The following is a 27,794-nucleotide window of genomic DNA, read 5'->3' on the forward strand; positions in this document are numbered from 1 at the left end:
CGAGAAACATCATGAGAAAGCCAAGCCGCTGCATCTAGCATTCCTGGATCTCGGAAAGGCGTTTGATCAGGTGCCACACAGTATCATCTGGCTAGCAATTCGACATGATGTGTCGGAGCAGCTTATTAACTGGGTGCAGTTACTTTATGCGTAGCCGAGAAGTAGCGTCCGTACAACCTCAGGATTATTCAAGGACTTCCCGATCACAGTCGACGTCCATCAAGGTTCTGCATTATCATCACTTCTGTTAATTCTCGTAATGGACACTGTGGCAGCTGACCTGCACCGGCCATTACCATGGACCCTACTTTATGCTGACGACGTGATGCTGGCAGCAGAAAACAAGCTTGATCTGCGGAGCCTATCTCAAGAACGGAGTGACCGGTTGGCGCAACACGGTTTCGCCTTAATTTGAAGAAAACCGAGTACATGACATCAGACGACACGAAATGGGATCCATCACGATCAATGGTACAGACCTGACTCGTGTGAGTAAGTTTAAGTTCCTTAGTTCCACGATCACCTTTGACAGCCGACTCCCCGAAGAGGTCAACACCAGAACTCAGGCAGCCTGGATGAAGTGGCGAACAACAACCGGAGTCACTTGCAACCTCAGGATGAAAGATAACTTAAAATCAAAAAGCTATCGTGCTGTCATCCTACCAGTCGCCTTGTATGGTTGTGAGTGCTGCCCGACTACAGTTGAGACAGAACGCCTCCTAAGTGTAATGGAAACGAAGATGCTAAGGTGGACAGCAGGCCTCACTAAGTTAGATCACGTTTCTAATAACAGCAATAGGAAACAGCTTGGTGTTGCACCGATCCAAGACAAGATGCGTAAGAGTCGTCTTCGATGGTTTGGGCATGTTTTACAGGCCGGTGATGACGCTGTTGCCAAGGCGGGTTACACACTTGAAGTCGTCGGCAGTAGACCCAAAGGATGACCTAAGCAACATTGGGCTGATACAATTCATAAAAACCTTAAATGCGTGAAAATCCACCAAGATGCAGTCCGTGACAGAGCGAAATGGAGACAATGGACTCATGTAGCAGACCCCGCAGGCACGCGGGACAAACGCCGAAGGAATAGAAGTAGGTTTTTATTTTTCATTTATGTACCCTTGTGCGTACAAGGTAACAACACGAAGGTTTCTTATCAAGTTAAGAGATACAGGGGCGTTATATCAACTGTAAAATTACAACTGGGTTTCATGTTAAGTGTCATACATGTGCTATGTAACATAATTTAGGTATTTCAAATTGTTACAAACTTTTTAAATTCTCATATGCTTATGCCATTCTTAGATGAATGCATGTATTAATTTTTGTACTTTATAATTCTATAGTTATGTTTGTTCTTCAGGAAGACTTGGTGCGTTCGCTCGGACGATACCGATCGTAAAACTTTCGAAACAGAAATTTAGAACACCACAAGCATTGCGCGAAGGCAGGTTTGCCGCAGTGACGCTTCTTCGTACGAATCTCACTCGAGAAAGAAACGTCGTTAACATTGCTGAAGTTTACTTGCGTTGGTTATAACTTCGCGGCTTTGCTGATACATATTTATCTTACGACAAACCTTTCTACAGCACAGGAGACACTATACGCAAATATAATATGCCTAACCATCAACCTTCCAGAGGGCGCGCCTTTTTTTTTTGCATGATACGGTGCATGGGATATTCAGTATCCCCACCTTCTATTGTAAGTCATAATTTCCTTAGCTATCAGTTAAATATTTATATTTATACAATGAAATACAAATAGAATTTCTTTTATAGCTCGTTGCGTCCCTCAGGATGCCCACACCAGTACCGCCTGATTCCCAGAGTTCTTTTACGAGGGTAATCCCAAAGGTAGGATCTCTTATTTTTTTATAAGTATAGACCTCTGTTTGTGTGGCAGTTGGTCACAGTTATGAAGAGTGATGACTGGGTGTTGTGTGTTGTCCTTAGGTTAGTTAGGTTTAAGTAGTTCTAAGTTCTAGAGGACTGATGACCATAGATGTTAAGTCCCATAGTGCTCAGAGCCAGTTATGAAGAGTGCTTCACGTGCTGTGTGTAAACATGCGCACGCCGCGCTGAGGCGCTCAGTCTTGGCTTGGCAGCCGTTGAGAATGGAGCTCTCGTTGGATGTTACCGCCAAGTGCGAATTGCGCGCAGTTATTCGGTTTTTGAACGCAAAGGGCACTGTGCCGACTGAAATCCATCGCCAACTGACGGAAGTGTAGGTGAGTCGTGCATGGATGTCAAAAATGTTCGTAAGCGGTTTAGAAAGTTTGGAGCTGGTCGGACCGAAATTCACGACGAACAAAGGAGCGGAGACCGTCAATTTCTGAGGAGACAGTGTTTAAGGTTGAGCAAAGCATGAGTGAAGATCGGCGGATCACCCTGGATGATCTCTGCACGTTGGTTCCTGAGTTTTCCCGAAGCACCACTCACAGAATTTTAACGGAAACATTGAACTACCGGAAGGTGTGCACAAGATGGGTGCCACGCATGCTGACTGAGGACAACATGCGGCAGCGAGTTGATGCTTCCCGCGCATTTCTCCACCGCCTTGCAGCCGAACAGGACAACTTTCTGGACTCAGTTGTCAAGGGGGACGAAACCTGGGCATACCACTTTACACTTGAGTCCAAGCAAGGATCACTCCAGTGGCCGCATCTTTCTTCGCCAAAGCCACGGAATGTGAAACACACACAGTCTTCGAGTAAAGTTATGACAAACGTTTTTTGAGATCGCAAAGGGGTATTGTTGTGCGACTTTATGCCCACTGGGACTACAGTTATCGCAGACAGGTGCCGTGAGACTCTGAAAAAACTCAAACGGGGGATTCAGATCCGGAGAAGGGGAATGTTGAGCAAGGGCGTACACATTCTCCATGACAACGCTCGCCCACACATCGCTCGACAAACCGTTGCTCTCCTGCAACAGTTTCAGTGGAGCATAATGACCCACCCACCCTATAGTCCTGACTTGGGGCCCATTGCTATCACCTGTCCCCTAAGTTGAGAGAACATTTGGCCGGAAAGCAATTCAGCTCCGACGACGAGGTGAAAGCAGAGGTTCATAACTTTCTTAACAGCATGGCTGCGAGCCGGTATGATATGGACATACAAAAACTGCCACAGCGTCTACAAAAATGCATCGACAGAAATGGTGATTATGTCGAAAAATAACTAAACGTTCAAGCTGTAAACTTCCTTTGTATCTGTCAAAAATAAAACGTCGAGTAGTACCATAATTTCACATCTATCTGCAACTTTCAAATGGTTCAAATGGCTCTTAGCACTATGGGACGTAACATCTGTGGTCATCAGTCCCCTAGAACTTAGAACTACTTAAACCTAACTAACCTAAGGACATCACACACATCCATGCCCGAGGCAGGATTCGAACCTGCGACCGTAGCAGTCCCGCGGTTCCAGACTGAGCGCCTAGAACCGCTAGACCACCGCGGCCGGCTATATCTGCAACTTTACAATCTCTTGTTCATTTGTACCTTGCTCTAAGATAGTCAATATATTCGTTAGTATGGGATGCTATTATATCTATCGTATCAGTTTCTACAACTTGAAGAACGTATCAATTTCATTAGAAACACTGAATAGCTTGTGAGACAGGGTGAAACTTATATAATATAAATTTGTTTTTTCTAGGAAATGCTCAATTTGTGAACTTTTTTCTTCCTGGCTCTCGCTTTCGTCTTTCTCTTCGGAGTTAGTAGGTAAAGCGTAAGTGAAAATGGCATGCATATTCAGAATTGTCAGAAAGAAACAAGTAATAACACGAATAAGTGTGCGGTATACGGAATGCCCCACGCCCGTTTTCCTTGTGGAGCAGCGCAGTACTGAGGGCTCTGAGCCAATGAAGGTGAGTAGAGGGAAGCAGGGAGGGAAGGAGTCTCAGGTAAACAAATACCTAGAGCAGCTACGTCGCTTTTACGCTATAGCTTTTTGACGCCATTCTCCATTTCATTCTAACCGCGAGACACGAAATAACGGATTACGTATTTCAGATGTTTTTCTCATCTACTGCTTCATCAAGGGAGATAATATTTGTCACGTCTGTGGCATTTGATAAACCCTACGTGTCTCCTGGATCGTGAAACATGGCGAGCACCTAATGTAGCTCAGAATTTGATTAGCGAAGGGTCTGAAGCCGTATGATAAACTAGCTTATCAGAACAAATGTAGGAAAATTATGGGGTTGTTGCACAAGTTCGTAGCCCTTTTCCACAAATTTGATAAACACACAGATACGCTTAACAGAGTCTTCAGTCATCAATTATATATTGTCCTGCACTATTTACAACAGCGTTCCAACGCTGGGGTAACTTTTCAATTACGCGACTGTAGAAATCACATGGTTTTCAGGCGAATTACTTTTCTAGTCGTGTTCGGGGCGCATTTTCAACCGGAAAGGAAGCTTCGTGAAGGTTATTCGATACAGAGGGAAAAGGTGAAAATCTGGGGGTGCAAGACCAGGTGAATAAGGTGGGTGCGGAACGACTTTGAAACCCATACACTTTATAGCGTTTTTTGTCAACCTAGCAGGACGCTGGTGCTTGTTATCGTGGAGGAGCATCAATTCACGCTGTCTTCCTGGGCGTTGTTCTTGGACAGTGTCCACAAGACGTCTCAGTTGTTGACAACAAATGTCAGTAATGATGTTTACACCTCAGGGAACCATTTTGTAGTATACCACGCCGTTACTGTTCCATCAATGCGTAATATAATCTTTTGTGGATGCACACTATCTCTGTATGGAGAGTTGCCACTTTGTCTGGAATCAACTATTCCTTTTCTTTCCTTGTGTTAGCCGGCAGTAGTGACCGAGCGGTTCTAGGCGCTACAGTCTGGAACCGCGCGACCGCTACGGTCGCAGGTTCGAATCCTGCCTCGGGCATGGATGTGTGTGATGTCCTTAGGTTAGTTAGGTTTAAGTAGTTCTAAGTTCTAGGGGACTAATGACCATATCAGTTATGTCCCACAGTGCTCAGAGCCATTTGAACCATTTTTTTCCTTGTGTTAGCATAAAGACATCATTCCTCGTCACCAATTGACAATACAGGATGGGAATGGTTAGTGATGATCACGAGCCAGTTGCCGAAGAGCAAGCAGAGGTGCACATGTGGTCACCCAGTGATTTTTGTGATTTTGACATGGATAACGCGGTATCCATACACCCGGTTTCGAGTAATCCTCACTGCACTTCCCCACTGCATAAAATATAGCACGACGATGGAACGGTCAGAGTTCATCACATTTGCCAAGTCTCGTGTATATTGAAGTGGATTATCGTGTATTAATGCTTTTAAAAGATCTTCATCAGACTCAGAAGAGTCATTACTGCCAAAACAATACTCCTCAAAACTAGAAAACCATTTTCTTGACATGATCTGTCCAATGGCATTATCCCCATACATGGCGCAAATATTTACTGCTGCCCTCCGCTGCTATCATCCCTCTACTAAACTGAAAAAGCAGAATATGACGAAATTATTCTAATTTCTCCACTTGGCACTCCATTTGCAGCGTCGACAGCTCCACTCACTATCTCCAAATGACAAAATGACAATATAGAGCCGGCCGCTGTGTCCGAGCGGTTCTAGGCGCTTCAGTCCAGAACCGCGCTGCTGCAACGGTCGCAGGTTCGAATCCTACCTCGGGCATGGATGTGTGTGATGTCCTTAGGTTAGTTAGGTTTAAGTAGTTCTAAGGTCTAGGGGACTGATGACCTACGAAGTTAAGCCCCATAGTGCTCAGAGCCATTTCAAACATTTTTTGACAATATATAAACTCAAATAGCAACATTGAAATACAAATAAAAATGACAATGGATAAATAAACCCATAACAACCGGAATATCAACATGCAAAACAAAACCCTACGAACTTATACACCAACTTATTTTCAGATACGTACACGGCCTCACCTTATGTATGTGCTGCATATAACGAAGCAGCCGGCGGTGTTTGTTCGGAAGTAATGGATCCCGACCCACTTTCTCACCAGTTCTACACATTTCTCAGGCAGTTTTACGAAGTTTTTCAACGCCAAAATTAACAAGTTTTACATCACTGCACTCACCTTTTCAAAAGTCCTGAACGCGGCGCCATTAGAAGAATATACTTGGTTCATATCCTGGTCGATTGAAGAGTTAATAGCGTTGATCCGGTAACAGTCTGCCACTGGTAACTGGGTGGTCAGCGCGACGGAATGTCATACGTAACGGCCCGGGTTCAATTCCCGGTTAGGTCGGAGATTTTCGCCGCTCAGGGACTGGGTGTTGTGTTGTCCTTATCATCATGATGTCATTCCCATCGACACGCAAGTCGCCGAAGTGGCGTCAACTCGAAAGACTTGCACCAGGCGAGCGCTGTACCCGACGGTACGTGAATCCCATCGAACAATAATGGGACATAATGGAGAAGTCAGTTCGTCCACAAAAACGTGCACTGGAAACATTATCGCAGTTGTGTACGGCTATAGAGGCAGCATGGCTCAAAATTTCTGCAGGGCACTTCTAATGACTTGTTGAGTCCATGCCACCTATACATTGTTGCACTTGCAACCTTATTTTCTGTATGTACTCCAGTCTCTGTCCCCCTCTAGTATCACAGAAGTTATTCCCTGACGTCTTAACAGATGTCCTATTATTCTGTCCTTTCTTCTTCCCAATGTTTTACATATTCCTTTCCTCTCGGTTTCTGCGCAGAACCTCTTCATTTTTTGCCTTATCAATCTACGTAATTTTCAACATTTCTTTTGTAGCACCACACCTCAAATGCTTCGATTCTCCTCTGTTCCAGTTTTCCGACGGTCCACGCACTATACCGGGCAAAACGAGTACCGACACGATGTTAGGAGGTATCCCGTGATTTTCGTCGCCTCTCTGTAATACGTAGTTTTTGTAAAAACGCGTAACCTTGGCGTCATCGCCGTCATTTCTCCACTGTCTGTATGTGCATGTACGTCTCACGTGTTCAGTTGAGGAAACACTCGCGCTGACCAAAGAAAACTTAAACAAGTCCGTTTGTTGTAAACATCTATCTACTAATGTACTCACAGATTTCTGCATTAGGACTGGAAAGGCATGATAAAGGAGGAATATTGTTCAACAAATAGTGGCAGTGCAACAGAGTGGAAGGAAAATGTATTACCTGATTGGATCCACCAACACTACGTTCTGCATACGCTGGAACTGTACACCCTTTCTAAAATGTTTGAGTGACATTTCAGCCATTTTATGTCTGCTCAGTCTTCCACCACACGAGAAGAAGTAACGACAAAATATTAGCACTGAATTACCTGGCCGCCAACTTGCTGCAATTGCAGGAAGTATTCTTTCACTTATAAATGTTCCCCCGTCAGAGGTTCGAATCCTCCCTTGGACATAGGTGTGTGTGTTGTCCTCAGCGTAAGTTAGTTTTAGTTAGATTAAGTAGTGTGTAACCCTAGGCATCGATGACCTCAGCAGTTTGGTCCCACAGAACACAAGAAAAATTTCCAATTTACTTATAGATGTTATTATTATTCTGTTTGTATGGCTTTATACTTATTGTATTTGTTATTATTACAGCGCTAGCAGATATACTGGTCGACCGAGAAGTGGAGGTGTTCCACACGTCATAGCGTAACCAAATATTGAGCCAGTTACACCAGATCTCCTGCCGCTCAGTTTGCCGGTAATAAAGTATTTATATATAAACATGTATGAGCTTAAATATTTAGTAGGATTAGTGTCAATGTTATTTGTATTGTTGTAAAGATTAAATTGTATATAGAATTTTTAATTTGTGTTTCATGTCGATGGAGAGGGCCATAACGCGACGTCGGCAGCCTCTTCGGTGCTGCCTGCGAGCAGAAAGCCGACCGCTGCTGTTCACCAGATGAAGGCCATAGCCCGGAAAAAAATTCCATCGGCATTTGTTATCGCCCTCCGATTTACAGAAGAAATGATAGCTTTAACTGTTGGTAGCAAACATAAAATTGTACGATCAGTGTTGTAAATGAAAAATGTATTGAAGATTAGTTTGTTCTTTTCTTGACCTCTTAAGCTCAACATAAATGTCATTGTTTAGATTACATTGTAATAAAATGCATCACTGGTAGTGAAAAGTTATTTATTTATCCTTCAAGAAACTTGAAGTAACTGCATATGTGCAAAAAGTAATATGAATTTATACCTGACTTTCTAAGGAGAAGACTGATTTCTTTTTCATGATCAAATCTTGTTGAAAATTTTTGAGTTACTGATGTTTGAAGAAAATCACCGATGAATAGTTAAAGGCAAGAGCAGACATAAAACACTAATTGTCAATTTGTAGAAAGCCATCTAACTTTTATCGAACTAGTGGTACGCTAATATTGAAATTTTTGTCTCTCTCTCTCTCTCTCTCTCTCTCTCTCTCTCCATTTCAGAGTTTTCAGAAGGTTAATGTAATTATTTCATTCAAGTAACTCAAGTTAGTTGTGGCGCGTTTCTCCGGAAAAGAAGTCTGAAACTGACAAGTGGAATTACTGTATGTACCTGACTGAAAGTTTCTTTAAGTAGGTGACGGATGACATTTTCTGATGTACGTTTCAAAACTAACGTAAGAAGATGTGTGGCGCCGCACGTGGCGACTGAGGCAGGGACGTGTGAGCATAAATTTTCGGGAGCGGAGCTCACGAGAAAGTAGAGAAAAAAATGTTCGCATATGTGTGAAATCTAAAATCATCAGCCCCTAAGCTTACACACTACTTAACCTAAATTATCCTAAGGACAAACACTCAGACCCATGCCCGAGGGAGGACTCGAACCTCCGCCTTGATCAACCGCACACTCCATGACTGCAGAAAGTAGAGAGAGACCACGGAAAGCAATAAGGGGCACTGACTGAAACACAAGTGAGTGGAGCGGAAGTGAATGCAATGTATTTTCAATTTGTGGTTCTGCCTTCAACTCAAATTTTCTTCTAATAACTTTTCTCTTAACATATTTGTAAGTATATTCTGAGGTCTCACTATTTACTGCCACAGTTAAGTTCGCAGATAGTAAAGTTAGATCCATATCAGTTTCTCGTACAACAAAAATGTTATTCTCCGTTTCAATTAAAGAATATTCATTAACAAGAGGTCTGGCTTTAGAAGTGATTTTATCCATTATACTGCGCAAAGAAAGTTTTCTTTCTTTTAGATAATTCTGTTCTCAAAGACATGCTATTTCTTTGCCGGCCGGGGTGGCCGAGCGGTTCTAGGCGCTACAGTCTGGAACCGAGCGACCGCTACGGTCCTAGGTTCGAATCCTGCCTCGGGCACGGATGTGTGTGATGTCCTTAGGTTAGTTAGGTTTAAGTAGTTCTAAGTTCTAGGGGACTGATGACCACAGAAGTTAAGTCCCATAGTGCTCAGAGCCATTTGTTATTTCTTTTCATTAGAGTTTCTAGTCTTCCCAATATTTCTAATAATATACTTGAAATGCCATTTTGATCTGTCTTTTTGTCCACTTGTACATAAATTAACTCGTCAAAATATCTTGAACTGCATCTCCCATCCCTCACACTGCACCATCTTTGCCTTCGAAATTGTCATTCATCTTTGCCTTTTTTAAGCAAAACTTCAACACAAAGTATTACGATTTTAATAATTATTGAATATTTAGCTTGCTGTTTCTTCCATATCCTCGTGCGAAGATTGTCAGATCTATTTTTATTTACTTTCATTTACTCGTGGTTCGAGTAGTACGCATCCTTTGCAGAATCCAAATCCAAATTCCTTCGAAGTCCAGTATCCATATTTCTGCGCACGGTATTGGATACATAACATTCATCAGTGTAAATTCTACATCTACATTTATACACCGCAAGCCACCCAACGGTGTGTGGCGGAGGGCACTTTAGGTGCCACTGTCATTACCTCCATTTCCTGTTCCAGTCGCGTATGGTACGCGGGAAGAACGACTGCCGGAAAGCCTCCGTGCGCGTTCGAATCTCTCTAATTTTACATTCGTGATCTCCTCGGGAGGTATAAGTACGGGGAAGCAATATATTCGATACCTCATCCAGAAACGCACCCTCTCGAAACCTGGACAGCAAGCTACACCGCGATGTAGAGCGCCTCTCTTGCAGAGTCTGCCATTTGAGTTTGCTAAACATCTCCGTAACGCTATCACGCTTACCAAATAACGCTGTGACGAAACGCGCCGCTCTTCTTTGGATCTTCTCTATCTCCTCCGTTAACCCGATCTGGTACGGATCCCACACTGATGAGCAATACTCAAATATGGGTCGAACGAGTGTTTTGTAAGCCACCTCCTTTGTTGATGGACTACATTTTCTAAGGACTGTCCCAATGAATCTCAACCTGATACCCATCTTACCAACAATCAATTTTATATGGTCATTCCACTTCAAATCGTTCCGTACGCATACTCCCAGATATTTTACAGAAGTAACTGCTACCAGTATTTGTTCCGCTATCACATAATCATACAATAAAGGATCTTTCTTTCTATGTATTCGCAATACATTAAATTTGTCTGTGTTAAGGGTCAGTTTCCACTCCCTGCATCAAGTGCCTATCCGCTGCAGATCTTCCTGCATTTCGCTACAATTTTCTAATGCTGCAACTTCTCTGTATACTACAGCAACTTCTCTGTATACTATATATGTAAATATATGATCAGTATGATTAATTCATCCAAATTTTATGCATCTTAAACTTATAGGCAGAGCGATTGCAACTGTTAATGCTAAATGTCTTGTTCTAGTAAAAATATGGGGGAATAGTCCTATAAAATTATCAAATAGTATTATAATAAAAGTTGAGATAAAGATGAATGTTGTTCCATTAAATGATTTTGGCCCTAGTAGTGTTTTAAATTTGTTGTGTAAAGTTAAGTTTAGTTTATTTCAGATAATATTAATCCGTGATGGTGTAAGTCAGAACATTTGGTTATTTGTGACACTTACATATGTTACGGCGAACAATAAGCACTAGCACGCTAGTAGTGAACAACAAGGAAGAGAAGGCTGTAAGAAGTAGTCAGCCAATCCCACGCTGACCGACCTCCGTTCCAGGGCGGCAACGCGACAGCAGTGACCCCTATGCGAAGAGGACATAATCGCTGCGCCCGACTGGTGATGGCCCACTTGAGTAACAGCTTCAATATTAGCCACTTCGATAGCAATTCAAGACAGACTTTCGTCAGTTAGAGACCAGCAGTCACTGCAAAAACTGATTATTTTGTATGTCGCCCCAATTGTAATAAAACTCATTAATACTAATTTTTTGATTGTTTGTCTAGCGAACCGGTTAGGCAGGATACCTAGACACAAGGGAAAACTATTAATACTCCAGTCAAAGCAGACTGTAATCCTCGCTGGAGCCCTCACATTCGAAGCCGCTTACTGGTTTTAACGTTTAGAAAATGTTGAATAAAATAATTTAATATTTAGCAAGCAGTGTATATAGAAGGCCGAGTTTGCTGACATCAAACAATAGTAAAAATTTTCTCTTAGATTTTTAGGATAGTTCCAGCGTCTAGAGGCGTTAAATGATATCCTATTTGAAGTCCAGGAAAGTAAACGATATGGCACGGACATATTATTGTATGTGTTATTTTATCAGAACGTTCTGTTTTTTATGATTCCACATAAAACTTTACGCATAGTTTCACATTTCAGCATGAAACGTTACACATATAAAACATAGAGGGTTTTCATTGTCCGCCTGCTGCACACACTCCAAAGAGCTCTGTAGGTCTTAACTTCGTCCACATTGAAAACAGTCTAAAACTGGCCTGAGCTAAACTGACTCATTTCCCATGAAACAAACATAATGTATGATGTGAAATTGTTTCACGAACTTTCCAGAATATTCCATTAGTCAAACTAATACTAACAAGACTTCTTTTTACAGTCAGATTATTCATGAGATTTAGTTTACTGAACGCCTCCTGAAGACATGTAATTATCTGAAAACTGTTAATAATAATAGCTGATAACGAAGGTTACAAAATTTTCAAATCTAAAAATTTGAAACTTCTTGTTATGTTACAATATCGATTATATATCATCATCATCATCATTTAAGACTGATTACGCCTTTCAGCCTTCAGTCTGGAGCATAGCCCCCTTTTAAAATTCCTCCATGATCCCCTATTCAGTGCTAACATTGGTGCCTCTTCTGATGTTAAACCTATTACTTCAAAATCATTCTGAACCGAATCCATGTACCTTCTCGTTGGTCTGCCCCGACTCCTCCTACCCTCTACTGCTGAACCCATGAGTCTCTTGGGTAACCTTGCTTCTCCCATGCGTGTAACATGACCCCACCATCTAAGCCTGTTCGCCCTGACTGCTACATCTATAGAGTTCATTCCCAGTTTTTCTTTGACTTCCTCATTGTGGACACTCTCCTGCCATTGTTCCCATCTACTAGTACCTGCAATCATCCTAGCTACTTTCATATCCGTAACCTCAACCTTGTTGATAAGGTAACCTGAATCCACCCAGCTTTCGCTGCCATACAACAAAGTTGGTCGAAAGATTGAACGGTGCACAGATAACTTAGTCTTGGTACTGACTTCCTTCTTGCAGATGAGAGTAGATCGTAGCTGAGCGCTCACTGCATTAGCTTTGCTACACCTCGCTTCCAGTTCTTTCACTATGTTGCCATCCTGTGAGAATACGCATCTTAAGTACTTGAAACCGTCCACCTGTTCTAACTTTGTTCCTCCTATTTGGCACTCAATACGTTTATATTTCCTTCCCACTGACATTACTTTCGTTTTGGAGATGCTAATCTTCATACCATAGTCCTTAAATTTCTGATCTAGCTCTGAAATATTACTTTGCAAACTTTCAGTCGAATCTGCCATCACAACTAAGTCATCCGCATATTCAAGACTGCTTATTTTGTGTTCACATATCTTAATCTCACCGAGCCAGTCTATTGTTTTCAACATATGATCCATAAATAATATGAACAACAGTGGAGACAGGTTGCAGCCTTGTCTTACCCCTGAAACTACTCTGAACCATGAACTCAATTTACCATCAACTCTAACTGCTGCCTGACTATCCATGTAATGACCTTTAATTGCTTGCAAAAGTTTGCCTCCTACTCCATAATCTCGTAGAACAGACAATAACTTCCTCCTAGGAACCCGGTCATATGCCTTTTCTAGATCTATAAAGCATAGATACAATTCCCTGTTCCACTCATAACACTTCTCTATTATTTGCCGTAAGCTAAAGATCCGGTCCTGACAACCTCTAAGAGGCCTAAACCCACACCGATTTTCATCCAATTGGTCCTCAACTAATACTCGCACTTTCCTTTCAACAATACCTGAGAAGATTTTACCCACAACGCTGATTAAAGAGATACCTCTGTAGTTGTTACAATGTTTACTGTTTCCATGATTAAAGATTGGTGTGGTTACTGCTTTTGTCCAGTCTGATGGAACCTGTCCCGACTCCCAGGCCATTTCAATTATCCTGTGTAGCCATTTAAGACCTGACATTCCACTGTATTTGATGAGTTCCGACTTAATTTCATCCACCCCAGCTGCTTTATTGCACTGCAATCTATTGACCATTTTCTCCACTTCCTCAAATGTGATCCTGTTTCCATCGTCATTCCCATCCCATTCTACCTCGAAATCTGAAACATTACTGATCGTATTTTCACCTACATTGAGCAACTCTTCAAAATATTCCCACCATCTGCCCAAGGCATCCACAGGATTCACCAGCAGTTTTCCTTACCTGTCCAAAATACTTGTCATTTCCTTCTTACCTCCCTTTCTAAGACTGCTAATTACACTCGAGAATGGTTTTCCAGCAGCTTGACCCATAGTCTCCAACCTGTTTCCAAAGTCTTCCCAAAATTTCTTCTTGCATGCTGCAATTATCTGTTTGGCTTTGTTTCTTTCTTCAACATAACTTTCTCTGTCTACATGAGTTCTAGTATGTAGCCATTTTTGATTATATATCTATACAAAAATAAATAAAAATATAAGCTGAATCGTATGCTTTATTTGCATTTCAAACTAAATGCTTAAAATAACAAAAGTAATGTATATTTGTTTTTAGAGAATTTGCCGTTAATTGTTTACCAATTATTTTTCATATTGTAAGATCGACGTATGAGAACATATCGATAAATAAACGAAAAGCTATTTTTACGGAGAAATTGCACTCGACGAATGGAAATCTCTGAGAACTTCCACATTGATGAAATATATAGTTTACACATGAAAACGAATTCAAGTCTGGCCACAATTTAAGTGATCAAAAGTTCCGTCAGATCCAGATTTATTACCATCAGCAGATTCTTCTACTGTTCCTAGAGCTTGTTGTGTTCAGACTGCACAGCAGAGGAGCGGTTCAGTTCCTAGATTTTAGTTTGATCAAGATGTCTTAACGTATTAACAGCATCTTGGAGACATTGGAGGCTAGCAACACAGTACGGTTTCAACAGTTAGGGACTGATATGAAAGGACTGGGAACGAACATAAAAGGAATCAGTACGAATGATCTTAGGGTTGATGTGAGAGACTTCAATGACAGAATAAAAACTAGTGTGAAGTGTCCTGATGAGAAGTAAAGGGAGAGAATAGAAGAGCAAGGGAGTTAAACGAGAACGTAGAGGCTGATGTTGCTAGTTTACAAGGACAAATACGTAATTTAGAATAAAGGTGTGAATACAGCAGTAAAGAGTTTACAGTGAATATAAAAGTATAGGGTACATCGTTAAGGGAAGAGATTCATTCAGATTTTTATGGGAGAATTTCTAATGTTGAAGGTAAACTTACCATATTTGGAGAAGGAGAGGTTGAATTTCAGTTAGCTGTTAATACACGAACCGAACAATTGCCAATTGATTCGTAGACCTTAAGGGAGGAATGTGAAAAGAGCAAATCAAAATTGACAGAGAAGGCATGGCGCAGTACCTAGCCAGGAAGTGGCTACTCAGATTCAGGAACAGGTTTCAAGTCATGTCATGTTAACAGAAGGTTTTAAAAAGGATTTTGAGGCGCTGAAATTTAGTGCGTAAAAGGAATTACTAGAGAGTAGGGAAGAAATTAACAAAACAATTAAACAAGTAGATGAACTGGGAAGTTTGTTTCATAAATATTGGTTAACGCTGAACAGAAGAGGAGGAGGAGGAGGAGGAGGAGATTAGTGTTTAACTTTCTGTCGGCAATGAGGTCATTAGAGAAGGATCACAAATCAGATTAGGGAAGGATGGAAAAGCAAAGCGATCGTACCCTTTTCGAATGAACCATCCCAGCATTTGCCTTAAGAGATTTGGGGAAATCACAGGAAACCTGTATCAGGATTGCCAGACATGGGTTTGAACCGTCGTCCTCTAGAATGCAAGTGCAGTGTGTTAACCACTGCTCTACCCCGAATGCTGAACAGAGTTCAGCCAATAGAGGACGTAGGATCATTGTTAATATTTAGGGACTGCCAGACTTAGATTAATAGGAGTAAACAGGAATTAACACGAGAATTAAATGAGACATTATCAAAGATGAAAGATAAATTAGGTGAAGGTGTTGTTAAAAATCAGTTACAATAGAGGTCATTTACTTGAATATGAGGTGGATTTAGGTCATGAATATGGGCTAGAACCTTTGTCACATTATAAAAGGAAAAGAACCAATAACTGTCATGGAGATTCCAACTGGGAGAATATACATCATGAGTAGATGTCTGGTTTTGATTATACTGATTTCTTATCCCTCATAAAGATTGAAGTGTTTAGAAATAAAGCAAATGGTGTTCATCCATGCGCTTGGTGGGAGCAATTAGATTTTTCATTCCCAACTTGGCCTGCAGGCCACAAGATTGAATTTGTATGTCATTACCTGGGTGGGGAACCTGTAGTATTCACATTTTTTCAGTTAGAAATTGTGAGTCTTATGAAGAGCTTAGGCTTTTGGGTTTGTCTACATATTTGTCTGTGACAACACAAGAGAGTTAAGCATGATGATGCACGACTTTTGGCAATTTTGGGTTCAGCAGTACAGCCTAGTTCCTCGAATATTTCTTGCTGAAAATCAATGTAAAGTCCTGCTGAATTGATTTCAGTTTGTTTATAATACTTCCATGACATTTACGTCATATCATTCTTGCTGGTTGAGTGAAAACTAGCTTTGAAGTTTTTCAAAGTTTATTTCAAGAGTTGGAGTACGACAATAGTGATGAAAATGGTTGTAGTAGAAATAGTTATCAGCTAGCTTACCCTGATGCAAGGCCACAGAGAAGTGGGAACTGTGATCATGGGTGACACTTTTCGTGAGTCACAGATATGGTAACAGCAGGTGAAAGTATCAGGATGAAGGATCTGGTTGAAACAGGAATGACGATTGTATCAGAGGAAAAGAGGGTTGGAATGGTCGACCTTTTAGCCTGAAAGAAGGTAGCTGGAAAATGGCAGAGGTGGTTGCTAGAATGCTAGATATTCAGCTTGATGCACTCTCGAGGAGCCATCAGCTGATCCAAGGATTAATGAGCATATGGAGAGTCCGCCACCACGTGAATGAAAATGCTGTCAGCAGTTTGCATTAAACCATCGGGAATCTTCCAAATGGGAGCAAATTATATATAGTGTCCCACAAGGTACGACCTTAGGCCTCATACTTCTTCTGATGTCTGTTCGTGACCTGTCATCTGTAATATTAACAGATGCCAAGTTTGTTTCGTCTGCAGAGGATACAAACGTAGCAATATACAGCAAATGAAGTATAGTCTTAGGAAGAACGGTTACTGAAATTTTCGTGGACATTAATAAATGGCTTGTAGCCAGTTCCTTGTGATTTACCCTGACAAGCACGCTATGTGCAGTATGAAACTTGTGAGAAGTTTACCACCAATATATATTTGAAATATGACGACAAACAGATTGCAAAAGTTGAAAGTGATAAATTCCTGGGATTACAGCATCATACTAAATTCAAATGAAAGAAGTATACAACAGAGTTGCTGTAGCACCTAAGCAGCTCTCTAATTGCAATGCGAATGTCGTCAAACACAGGTCATACAGTAATGAAAAAGCTAGCATACTATGCTTACTTTCATTCCATATCACATAGGATTTTTTGTTGGGCAACACGCGAAGACAAGCTAAGGTTTTCTGTATCTAAAAACGTGTAATAAGAATTACTTGTGGTGTGATTTCGAGAACATCCTGCTGAGACCTACATGAGAACTAGGGGTACTAACTATTACTTCCCAAAGTATTTATTCTTCAGTTAAATTTGTTATTAAAATACGTCTCTTTTTCAAACTAACTTCTTGATTCATGGAGTCAGTACTAGAAAAAAGAATAATCTTCACAAAGATTTAAAGTCACTTTAAAGTCACGTTGGTTCAGAAAGGTGTCCGTTATTCAGGAATACTCATTTTCAGTAACTTTCCAGCAGCTATAAAAAGTTTAACTACTGATAACATTCAGTTTGAAAGGAGGTTGAAGGATTTGTTGGTAGCCACCTCCTATTCCACTGATGAATTTCTCAGTAGAGTCAAATGAGATCAGATAATCCGATATTAGTATAATATGACTTGTGCACAAAATTGTACGAGTATATGGTTATTGTAAAATGTGTTGTAAGATGATTTTTCTGTTTGATAATGAATAGGTACAACATCACAACTATTATCATATACACTTAAGTAGATCGAAGATCTGCTTGCTTTGTGACAAATTGTCACAGAACATTCAGTTTGGTAGTGCTTTGAGCCAGACCCATACATCGAGAAATAAACATGCAGAATCTTTTACAAAATTTTATTTTATCAGTTAACTCTAATTAAAATGGCGACTTAAAGAGCAAAGTTTCATCGGTGATTACACAAAGATCAGATATTAAAAGACTGAAACAACTTTGCCACAATATGATTTCAAAAACAGCTTGCTTAACGTAAATCACAGTTTAGTCATAATCTCTCTCACTGAGGGCAATATAGTCTTAATCAATAGTCTTAACCAAGAGCAGAGCAGATCTATAAAATATATTTACTTTTAAAACAATGGAAAGGAGAAGCACTCAGAAATTCAAGGGGCCAGCTTATATATGTACATTTTTTAACCAAGACTAGACCAGTAATCAAGATTAGTGAAGTGTTGGCAGAAGAGCCAACACTGTGTTGCTAGAGGAGGCCGAAATGCACGCGTTTAATTACAAGCTGACTGGCGCGAGGTCTGGAACAGTTAAGGGAATTAATAGTAGCAAATAAAGTACGTAGTTGATATAATACTTAACTTTAATCCACAATTGGTGTACATCGCTCTTGACGGTACATGTTATAATCTCAATATCAAATGCTATGGCGCCTTGCTAGGTCGTAGCAAATGACGTAGCTGAAGGCTGTGCTAACTATCGTCTCGGCAAATGAGAGCGTAGTTGTCAGTGATCCATCTCTGGCTAAGTCAGCTGTACAACTGGGGCGAGTGCTAGTAAGTCTCTCTAGACCTGCCGTGTGGTGGCCCTCGGTCTGCAATCACTGACAGTGGCGACACGCGGGTCCGACCTATACTACCGGACCGCGCCCGATTTAAAGGCTACCACCCAGCAAGTGTGGTGTCTGGCGGTGACACCACAATTAGTACACAAAACTCAACAAAACTCAGCTGAAACCAAAATGTACAAACCAGGGAACTGTATGGGTACATAGTGTACCATTCACTACATTCTGAGTCGATACTGACTTGAAGAGAATGCTCTCAAACACCGTGAGACTCTTGAACAAGGTTAATCGGTGGCAGAAATTAATGCCAAAGCTGGCAAATTTTTGTGTATCAAACTGTAACGCTCACCCTTTGTTCGTTTGCTCATTCCTTCCCTAGCCACGACGAAAATCTACAGGAAATACGGCGACATTCGGTCAGATTCACAGACAACGCGAGCTGTACTGGTTGCGCCTGTTGTCCTTTAACGAAAACGAGCAGCTCACTCAAGCGCATGTACACTCACAATCTCGATGGCTATTTCGCCGGGTCAGCAAACATAATACCTTCCTGTCTATGCTTAATTTAGTAGACATGGAGGCAGGTTGACTTTGTTGGCGAAGCAGATGTAGTAGTGAAAGAGAATTTGTTTGGTGCACTGTGACATTATTCTTCGGTATTTTCTAAACATCCTGGTAGAACTAAAGGTTTTTCGTTTCATTTTCGTCCTTCGTCAGGCCATACCGTATTCCGTTGATTTATGAAGTAGGAGTTGAGGTTGAGACTGAGAAAATGCTGCAATAAGAGGTGACTGGACCAGCTGTGAGTTCTTATAATGATCCATTTTTAGTCATGTCTGAGAAGGGAGATGGTATTTGATTGGCTTTGGATTCCAGAAAGATGGCATTCACTCTGAGACTCTGACACCGACAGCACTACAGATTGTCTCATTTGCACTGTATTAAGTGAGGTGAAGTGCTAAGACTGGAAAGATTACGTGCAGCCTGGAAATTAGCAAATACAGCAATCAACAAGAAATTGGGAGACAAAGACCTTACAAATCCTAAGTTATATAATCCAATCTGCTTGATCATCACCTCGTCTAAATTCCAGAGTAACTGATTACAATATCACAGACGACTGCTGTGCTCGGACTTCACCAATACAGATTCCACGACAGCAAGTCGCTGATGCTGCAATTCATACGGCACTCTAATTAGCACACAATGTCATATACAAGTACGTAAATGCCACACTCATAGACATCGGCTGGTCATTTGATAATCTCTGGTGGCTTACAATGTTCGTAATACTAAAGAAACTGCAGGTAGCAGAAAATCTATGCAGTAGTCTACAAGCTTACTATAATAGTAGAGTAGTTGCAAGGCAGGGGGTAAAATCAAAGTGATCAAGAGAATCGCCAAGCGGTGTTCACAGTGTTCCATCAGTGCACCCATCTCTTGGGCTCTTTCCACTGAGCCCCTGCTGATAGTAATGGATGATTATACGCAGACTGACAGCATTTTCGCATACGCTGATGAACTGTCCTTTGCGTTGTGAGCCAACTCAAGAAGAGATCCGCAAACCAAAGCCAGTTGCATTCTAGATAGGATTGTTAGCTGGTGCCTGAGAAACAAGCTAAGTCCGTGTCAAGAGTCTACACATTACTGAGAGGAATGCTAATGACAGATCCGATTATAAAATTGGACAACACAAATACTCAAAGAAAACTCTTAACCTGATACTTAGGGATACAGATTGACGAGCAGACACATAAAACAAGTAATTGAATGAAGCAGACAAAGTTGTACACCAACTTTCACGCATCAATACAACCACTTACGGACCTTCAGTGCAAGCTATACGAACGGATCACCTTGTTTGAAGCACAGTGGAGTACACACTCTGTCTCACAACGGTCAAACGTGTTGCTAGGCGAGGTGAAAAGCGTGTTCTGCTGAGACTATGGGGGGCTTTCAGCCCCACATCAGTGGAAACACTGTGCTTATTGCTCGTAATGTTTTCGTTAGATCTAACAAACGTCAACGAGCTGCGACATTCTGGCTGAAAAGGGACAGACTAGACAAAATTATGTAAATTACGGGGACGATTTAAAGGACAAGGGCCAACTCAAACAGTGGCGAGTGAATGCTTGACACTGCTAATGGACAGACAGTCATAGAGTTTACTCCTTTTTCCCCCACATCCCGGAGCGGTAGAAAAAGTGCCATGAACACACCAGTCGAGACATGATGCACTTTTTAACACGACACGGTCCCTAGCGAGTGCACCTTCGCCGAATGCACCTCACTCAGAAACAAGATTTTCTTGAGGGGAACAACAAATCCTTGAGCATATGCTTCTACATTGCAAACTACACGTGTGGACTCGACAGACGTATTTCACACATGACGACGCCTACGAAACCATAAGAAACTCACGAAAATGAAAAGACCTGAACATAGCCGCTGGCAACACATCACATACACTATACACCTGATACATAGAAACAAGACTGTACAGATGAACCAGAGATACAACTTCCCTAGATGAACCAGATCCATGGGAAGTATCCGACACTGAACAGAACGAAAACGCTAAGTTTAAATTTAATGAACGATGTAGTCAAAGCAAACTGGGGCCCACAACACAGATTGACGGCTAACAGCTCCAGATCGAGTGACACCAAGATGTAAGAACTGTAAGCTATTCCTAGCTACAACTGTGCCAGGGTTTGCACCAATAGTCACTTTAACACATTAAACCTGTAATAGCTATAATGTGGATGTAGTACCACCTGATCTCTAGACTGTAGTAAAATGAAATATTCAAGGGGTCAGCCGACCGGGGTGACTGAGCGGTTTTGGGCGCTACAGTCTGGAACCGCGTGATCCCTACGGTCGCAGGTTCGAATCCTGCCTTGGACATGGATGTGTGTGATGTCCTTACGTTAGTTAGGTTTAAGTAATTCTAAGTTCTAGGGGACTGATGACCTCAGAAGTTAAGTCCCACCGTGCTCAGAGCCATTTGAACCAATTTTCAAGGGCTTAGATTAAACTGGAACAGAACAGTAATAGAACAAACAGTGTTGAAGGTTGACTTAAGGCAGACACTCCACGTTCATCTGGAGATTCTTTCATGCCCTCTGTCAATCATTGGCAGTAGAATTCAGAATGTCATGCAAAGGCACGTTTCTCAAATTGTACTATCGTGGCCCTCGCATTTAAAGCGGTAGTGGTGGTGTCATCTTTCCTATTCTATCCTATCTTCTTATTTTCTCCTCCTAACCAAATAAACTTAAGCTAAATTCTTCTAATTTCTCAGTCTAACGCTATTTTTGTTTTCAAGTTTTTATTTAATTGTAAAATCATAAGTATGCACTAGAACTCAATAAAAATGTCTTTTGCACAACTTTCAAAAAATACATAATGCAAGAAACAGACGGTTCATTACTTAGCTAAGTCATTAAAGACAAACGTAAATGTGAGCTTAAGCCTGGAAGCGACAAAAGAGATGCTCCGTAAAGAGCCCCTTCCACATAAATTCTGTTTGTGTTTACAATCTTACTCACAAAGCGTTTTCTTCTCTGTCAAAGCGTACAGATGTAACGTAGCCGAATTACATTTCTAAACCCTTTGTAAAAGTTGATTGAACCTGAGAATGCTCTAATCCATATCTCTTCTTAGGAACACGAAAATCTCTCATCACTTCAGTCTTCTCAGGATAAGGGAGAAATCGTGATGCAATCATGAAGCATCCATGAAATTTTAGCTGATGTCTACTAAAGTTTAACTTTTCTTAATTAATAGAGATTTCGTACTTTTTGAAGATGCTTGACTACCTATGAAAATGTCATTGTCCTTCTCCCAACTCTCCTCTACAATCAGCATTTCATCGACATAGGTTGCTATCTTTCTCTTCAAATCTCCTTCAAGAAGGGAACTGATATTCACCGCTGAAGAGAAACTTGCAAAATTGATAGCAATAGTTGTTACCTATAGCGTTGTAAACTTTCGACATAACTTCGTCTGCCAGTACTGGCTTGTAGACCAGTAGAAGAGAGAACCCTAATACCATGCCTTTCTTGCAACAGGTCATCTGATGTCAATGGTCATAACTCTCTGATCAAGAGCTGTGGCTGACGACAGCTCTTCCTATGTGAAGGAGCGGGTGACGGTTTCCGTTGTGTGTTCTGTCTGTATTAGATCTCTTGTACTGGTTTCGTGTGGATCATCTGCGTTATGTTTATCATCAGTAAGGAGCTTGTAAAACAGAAAATCCGCTGTTTTTCTCCATCCCCGTGTGAAGATTTCGTGATACTGTGTAAGTGTGGCTAGTAGAAATGGTATTTTCAGCCTCTGGGTTATTAACTTGTACAGTGCTCTCCAAAGTTATTGCTTAAGAGTACCTGAAAATACTTATCCGAGTGGCAGATATTGTTTGCTATTGTGAGACACTGTATTGTCGCTTCACCACCCCAAACTGTTCTATTCGCATTTTTCTCCCTCTAGCTGTTATTGCTTTCTGGTAATACCTAAGCTCAGATAATTCTAAGACTGATATTGGTGCTGATCTCTTCGGAGAAACTGTAATAGATGGAGAAACGAAGTATTATAATACTGCGAGTCATGTGCTCACTGTGAACGCAGTTATTCAGTCATGGAGTCTTAAGTTCCAGTTGTTGTGTGGAGGGTCTTGAAATTCAGATTTTACTCGTTTGGTGTGATGACCAAGATTTATGGAGATCATCGAGTATTGGAATGTTTTATGAGTGTAAAGATGACTCATGTTCGTTTACCAGGTGGTCATTGTATCTTCAAGAGTTCAGTTTCAAAACAGAGGCTATCTTGAAAAGATAAAGGCGTTGGTGACGCTTTTTTGAGTCTCCTCTGGGATGAATCATGTGGCTGGTGGGGGTGATGAGCGTGAAGAGAACAGTTTCAGTGTCTTGCAGTTGCAAAATGGTGCACTGAAAGTATAGCTAAAGAAAAGATAAAGATCCAGCAAGGAACGAAGTTAAGGAGAGGTGGAGAGATAGAGACAATATTGCTATTTGGCAGTTTTATTCGGTGCAAGATGAATCTCTGTTTAAGAAAGAAGTGTAGATAACTTAAAATGGATTGTTTGCACTCATGTCAAATTAGTCAACAAATTAATCTTTTATTCACGTTTGAGTTATGTACACACTGGTGCAATGAAATGTTGCCACAAATCTCATGAGTCATGTAATTTCTGAATATGGAGAAAAGGATTTAGAGGGTTTCGGCTTCATGTAATCTCCGTCTAAAGGCAAAACCTCCAATGGTGTTGCATTATGCTCTATTACTTCCAGTTATTCCATAAAAATTGAGAGAACTTGCTGCAGTTGATGTCTAGTTCTCTTCGAGAAACAATTTATGGTTATTACTACGTTTTTGTTGCTGCTGAGTTGGTCTCTCAATTCCTTTTACTCACACCGGTAAGGAACGCCACAAGTATATAGGTTGTAAGAGAATTTCGGCGTCATTTTCTATTCAAAGTAGGTCATATTGAAAAAGTGATAACAGAAAATAGTTCACAATTTAGATCAGAAATTTGGAAGCATGCTTTGTACAACAGAAGGAATCATGTGATTTACATCTCATACTACCACCTGGCAACTAATTCCCCTGCGTTTGGTATGACACAGGGAATCTATGTCGACTATATTGGGATTTATATTTACGTCTGTTTGAAGAATTGTTCATACGTCTGTTTGAGGAATTGATCAGTGAATTGCCAAATGACTTGAATTCTTTGCCACCTGTGTAAGTGTTTCATAACCACCTTCTGTCTTATAAGATAAGAGAAACTACACCATTTCCGGGTTTCATCAGAGAAACTAACGCGAAAATGTTCAGCGGAACTGTTCATGACTTGGCAGATGATTCTAGTGAAGTTTTTCAAACTGTCATGCAAACAAGATGCATTGATGGATAACTCCATTCAGGGTACAACATATGGAACACTCAAGTGCAATAGAAATAGAAACATAAAGAACCATGAGGTTGAAGTGAGTACTCAAGTGAAATTGTTGCGTGAATAATAGTCTTTGCATGTGTAGTGAGGACAATCTGTCCTATCTAAAACTTCTAAGTGTTGTGAAAATTTATGTTTTGTATGATTAAAGATTAAAGTATGATTAAATTACAGGGTCTGAGCAGTTCATTTTTACATTACTTTGTCTTGTGTATGAACGAGAAGAGGTAACCATGGAGAAAAGTCTTGATCGAAAGGACACATCCAGTATGGAAAGTCAGACAACCTACCCAAAGTAGTGAGAGATGCATAGTGTGTATGACATAAAAGAGCGATGGTACAAGGTATTCACGTCGTCCAAGATAATTTATTACTAAAATAAAATGTATTGTTGTTAGGGTGATTACAATTGCTGTATTCATTTTGTCTTTTATGCATTGTTATACATGTAATGTAATCAATTTATGAATAAATCAGTTTAGATGACATAAATGCTATTGAGGAGGAGATGTATCGTAGGTTGCAGTATGTAAAAGATAGAAATGAATTAGTGTAATTATTTTCTACTATTTCTTTTTGCTAAACATGATTTATGAATCTCCATCCTGGGAACTGTCAGAACACAAGAGAGATGTATGTTGATTCTATGTCCATTGCTTACAAGAGGGCAGGGGCTATTTCATTTTTTACATGTAATATATTTTCTAAATGTCACTCTCAGAGCAGGGAGATCAGTTTAAGAGCATGCATATTCCTCATCTTCCACTTTTATATACTGTGATCCTGTAAGCACTAATTTGTGTCATCTGTTTCATTCGTGTTGTACACAAATGAACAAGATTCTGACATAAGATCATAGTCCAGAGAAATAATTATGGGTCCAGTACTATCATTGAACTTAGGGGCATGATTGTAGCTAATCTGGAGTAGTATGTAGTGTAGGGGAACAGTCAGGGTTGTACTTAGAGACTAATTTGTTGCATTAACATGAAACACGTACATGGGTAATGTACCAGTCTACTCTTTACCTTGAGGTTTACCTGTGGGCATTAAGGATGACCCATAGTCTTTAGATATGCATGTTATGAGTCACTTATGATTTCATTTTAAATTTCAGTGGAAACATCTTATTCCTGATGTAAACTATCTCTGCTGATGTTATTTGTGATTTTGAATTAAGTTATTAAATTATTGAGAGTTTTTTGGTTGATCAGTACATGTGATTTAAACATTTAGTTGTACAGAATATGTTTTATGAAAAAATTATTCAGAGATTAATGATGGATATTTTAAGTATAAAAGTAAAATATGAAGAGGCTCACCTATTGTGTCCACTTCTGTTCCATCAGGAAAAAGAAAGAGACTAGAGCAAGGAAAGAGATCTTCTACTTGGAAAATTATGACAGACACGGAAGTATGATGGTTCATCAGTTGGATAGTAAGTTAGTTAATTACATATTCCATAGATCATTTGAACGATTGTTATATCGAAATAATGTGGAATAAATCAGTTTACAGGACGTGTATACATGATTAGTGGTATCATTAATGATCAGATTATTAGTTTTAGTCCTACTCATGCAAGGACACTTGCAAGGACACTTTTTTTAAAGTGGGTACCAATTTTATGTAGAAGTTCATCAATGGAGTAGAAGGAGTTGTCCAGGAGAAATAATTTTAAATTAGATTTAAAACTTGCACCACTACCTGACAGACATTTTATACTATTGGGAAGATGATCAAAATTTTTTGTTGCAGCATATTGACCTCCTCTCTCAGCCACTGACAGTTTTAACAATGGATTGTGAAGGTCATTTTACTCTCTAGTGTTGTAGGTATGTACATTACTATTCTCCTCGATTTGTGATGGATAATTAATAACGAATTTCACCAACGAATACATCTATTGTGATAGTGCAGTTAAAATCCCCAGTACATACATTATATTCTTGAGCGAATACCACATATATATTTACTGTCTCTATTTTGTACGCTCAATACTTTTTTTCTGAGTGCTGAGGTCCCCCAGAAAATTGTTCCTTGATGTACTGAGTGGATATATGCCAAATATATCAGAAGATTGATACATTTGTTTCCAACATTAGTAATTATACAAAGAGCAAAAGTAGCTGAACTTAGTTGTTTGAGAAGCTCAGTAATACGCTTCTTCCATTCCAAGTCTTCATGAATATGTACATCCAAAAGTTGGAGCACTCTACACTGCTTACTGACTCCTGCTGATGTGCTACGTCCATTGTCGATATGACGTTATTTGAGAGTCCAGAACAGAGGAGCATTAAATACACTGATACACGGTGCAAAAACCGTTTCTGTTGAGGACCACTTCCATTCCGAAATTAATCATCTGAATTATGTGTTCCGAAAGAATGGCTATGTGTCACGTGATATAAAGTCAGCGTTCTGCAAGAAAAGGAAACGTGGAAATGTAGAACATTCATGTGATGAACCACCGATTGCTTTCCTTCCCTTCTGCGGCGCTACATCTAGCAAAATAGGGAGACTCCTGAGCAGACGTGGTATCTGATATATTTACCGACCTCCTAAGAAGATAAAACAGATATCACGCCCTGTTAAGGACAATTTCGGCCTCAGGATTCTTTATTTACAACATACCTCACATGAGTGCGGAAGTAATCCGTTGATCCATCCGCGCCGTTTTCTATCGCTGTGCAGAACATCTACGGGATATTAAAAATTGAGAACTGCCGATCACAACCTTACCCACAAACATAAACTACTGTTTGAAGAAACAATGTTTTGTCCAAGATTTCCGCATATTGGGACTCTATAATTAAAGAGACTGTAGAAATAAGAATATGCGAGAAAAATCTTCAACCGTGACCGCGGATATAATCTTAGTGGTGCATGGAAGCGAGCTCTCGATGCAGAGAAAAACCAGAGATATTCGTTTCAATGTTTACAGCAGGAGTGGTGGCGCCACCAACACAGGCGGTGACGCGATCTGAGACAGCATATCGTAACTACCGACTAATCAGGCCACCACAGCATCAATTTTGACAGCCAGTTGCTCATGTTCGAAGGCGATGGCGGAAATCGTCAAAAGCTCAAGGTTTTACCTTGAAATGACGCGGCAAGAAGTCCGAGCACGTTTTTCAAGTGTAGCTATTCCACCTCAAAATGTGAAACAAGACTATTAGCCTCATATGGCGAGAGGCAGCAACATGTAATGCACCCAGGCACATTTTCGAATATGATCGTTTTGAAGGTCGAGATACTATGAAGTGGATGCACTTTTGCATCGGTGCACTGACCTCAAAATCTCTGAAAACGGCGCACCCACCAGTAAAAGTTATTGTTACATTGT

The sequence above is a fragment of the Schistocerca serialis genome, chromosome 8 (assembly GCF_023864345.2).
Source record: "Schistocerca serialis cubense isolate TAMUIC-IGC-003099 chromosome 8, iqSchSeri2.2, whole genome shotgun sequence".
Taxonomy (NCBI): domain Eukaryota; kingdom Metazoa; phylum Arthropoda; class Insecta; order Orthoptera; family Acrididae; genus Schistocerca; species Schistocerca serialis.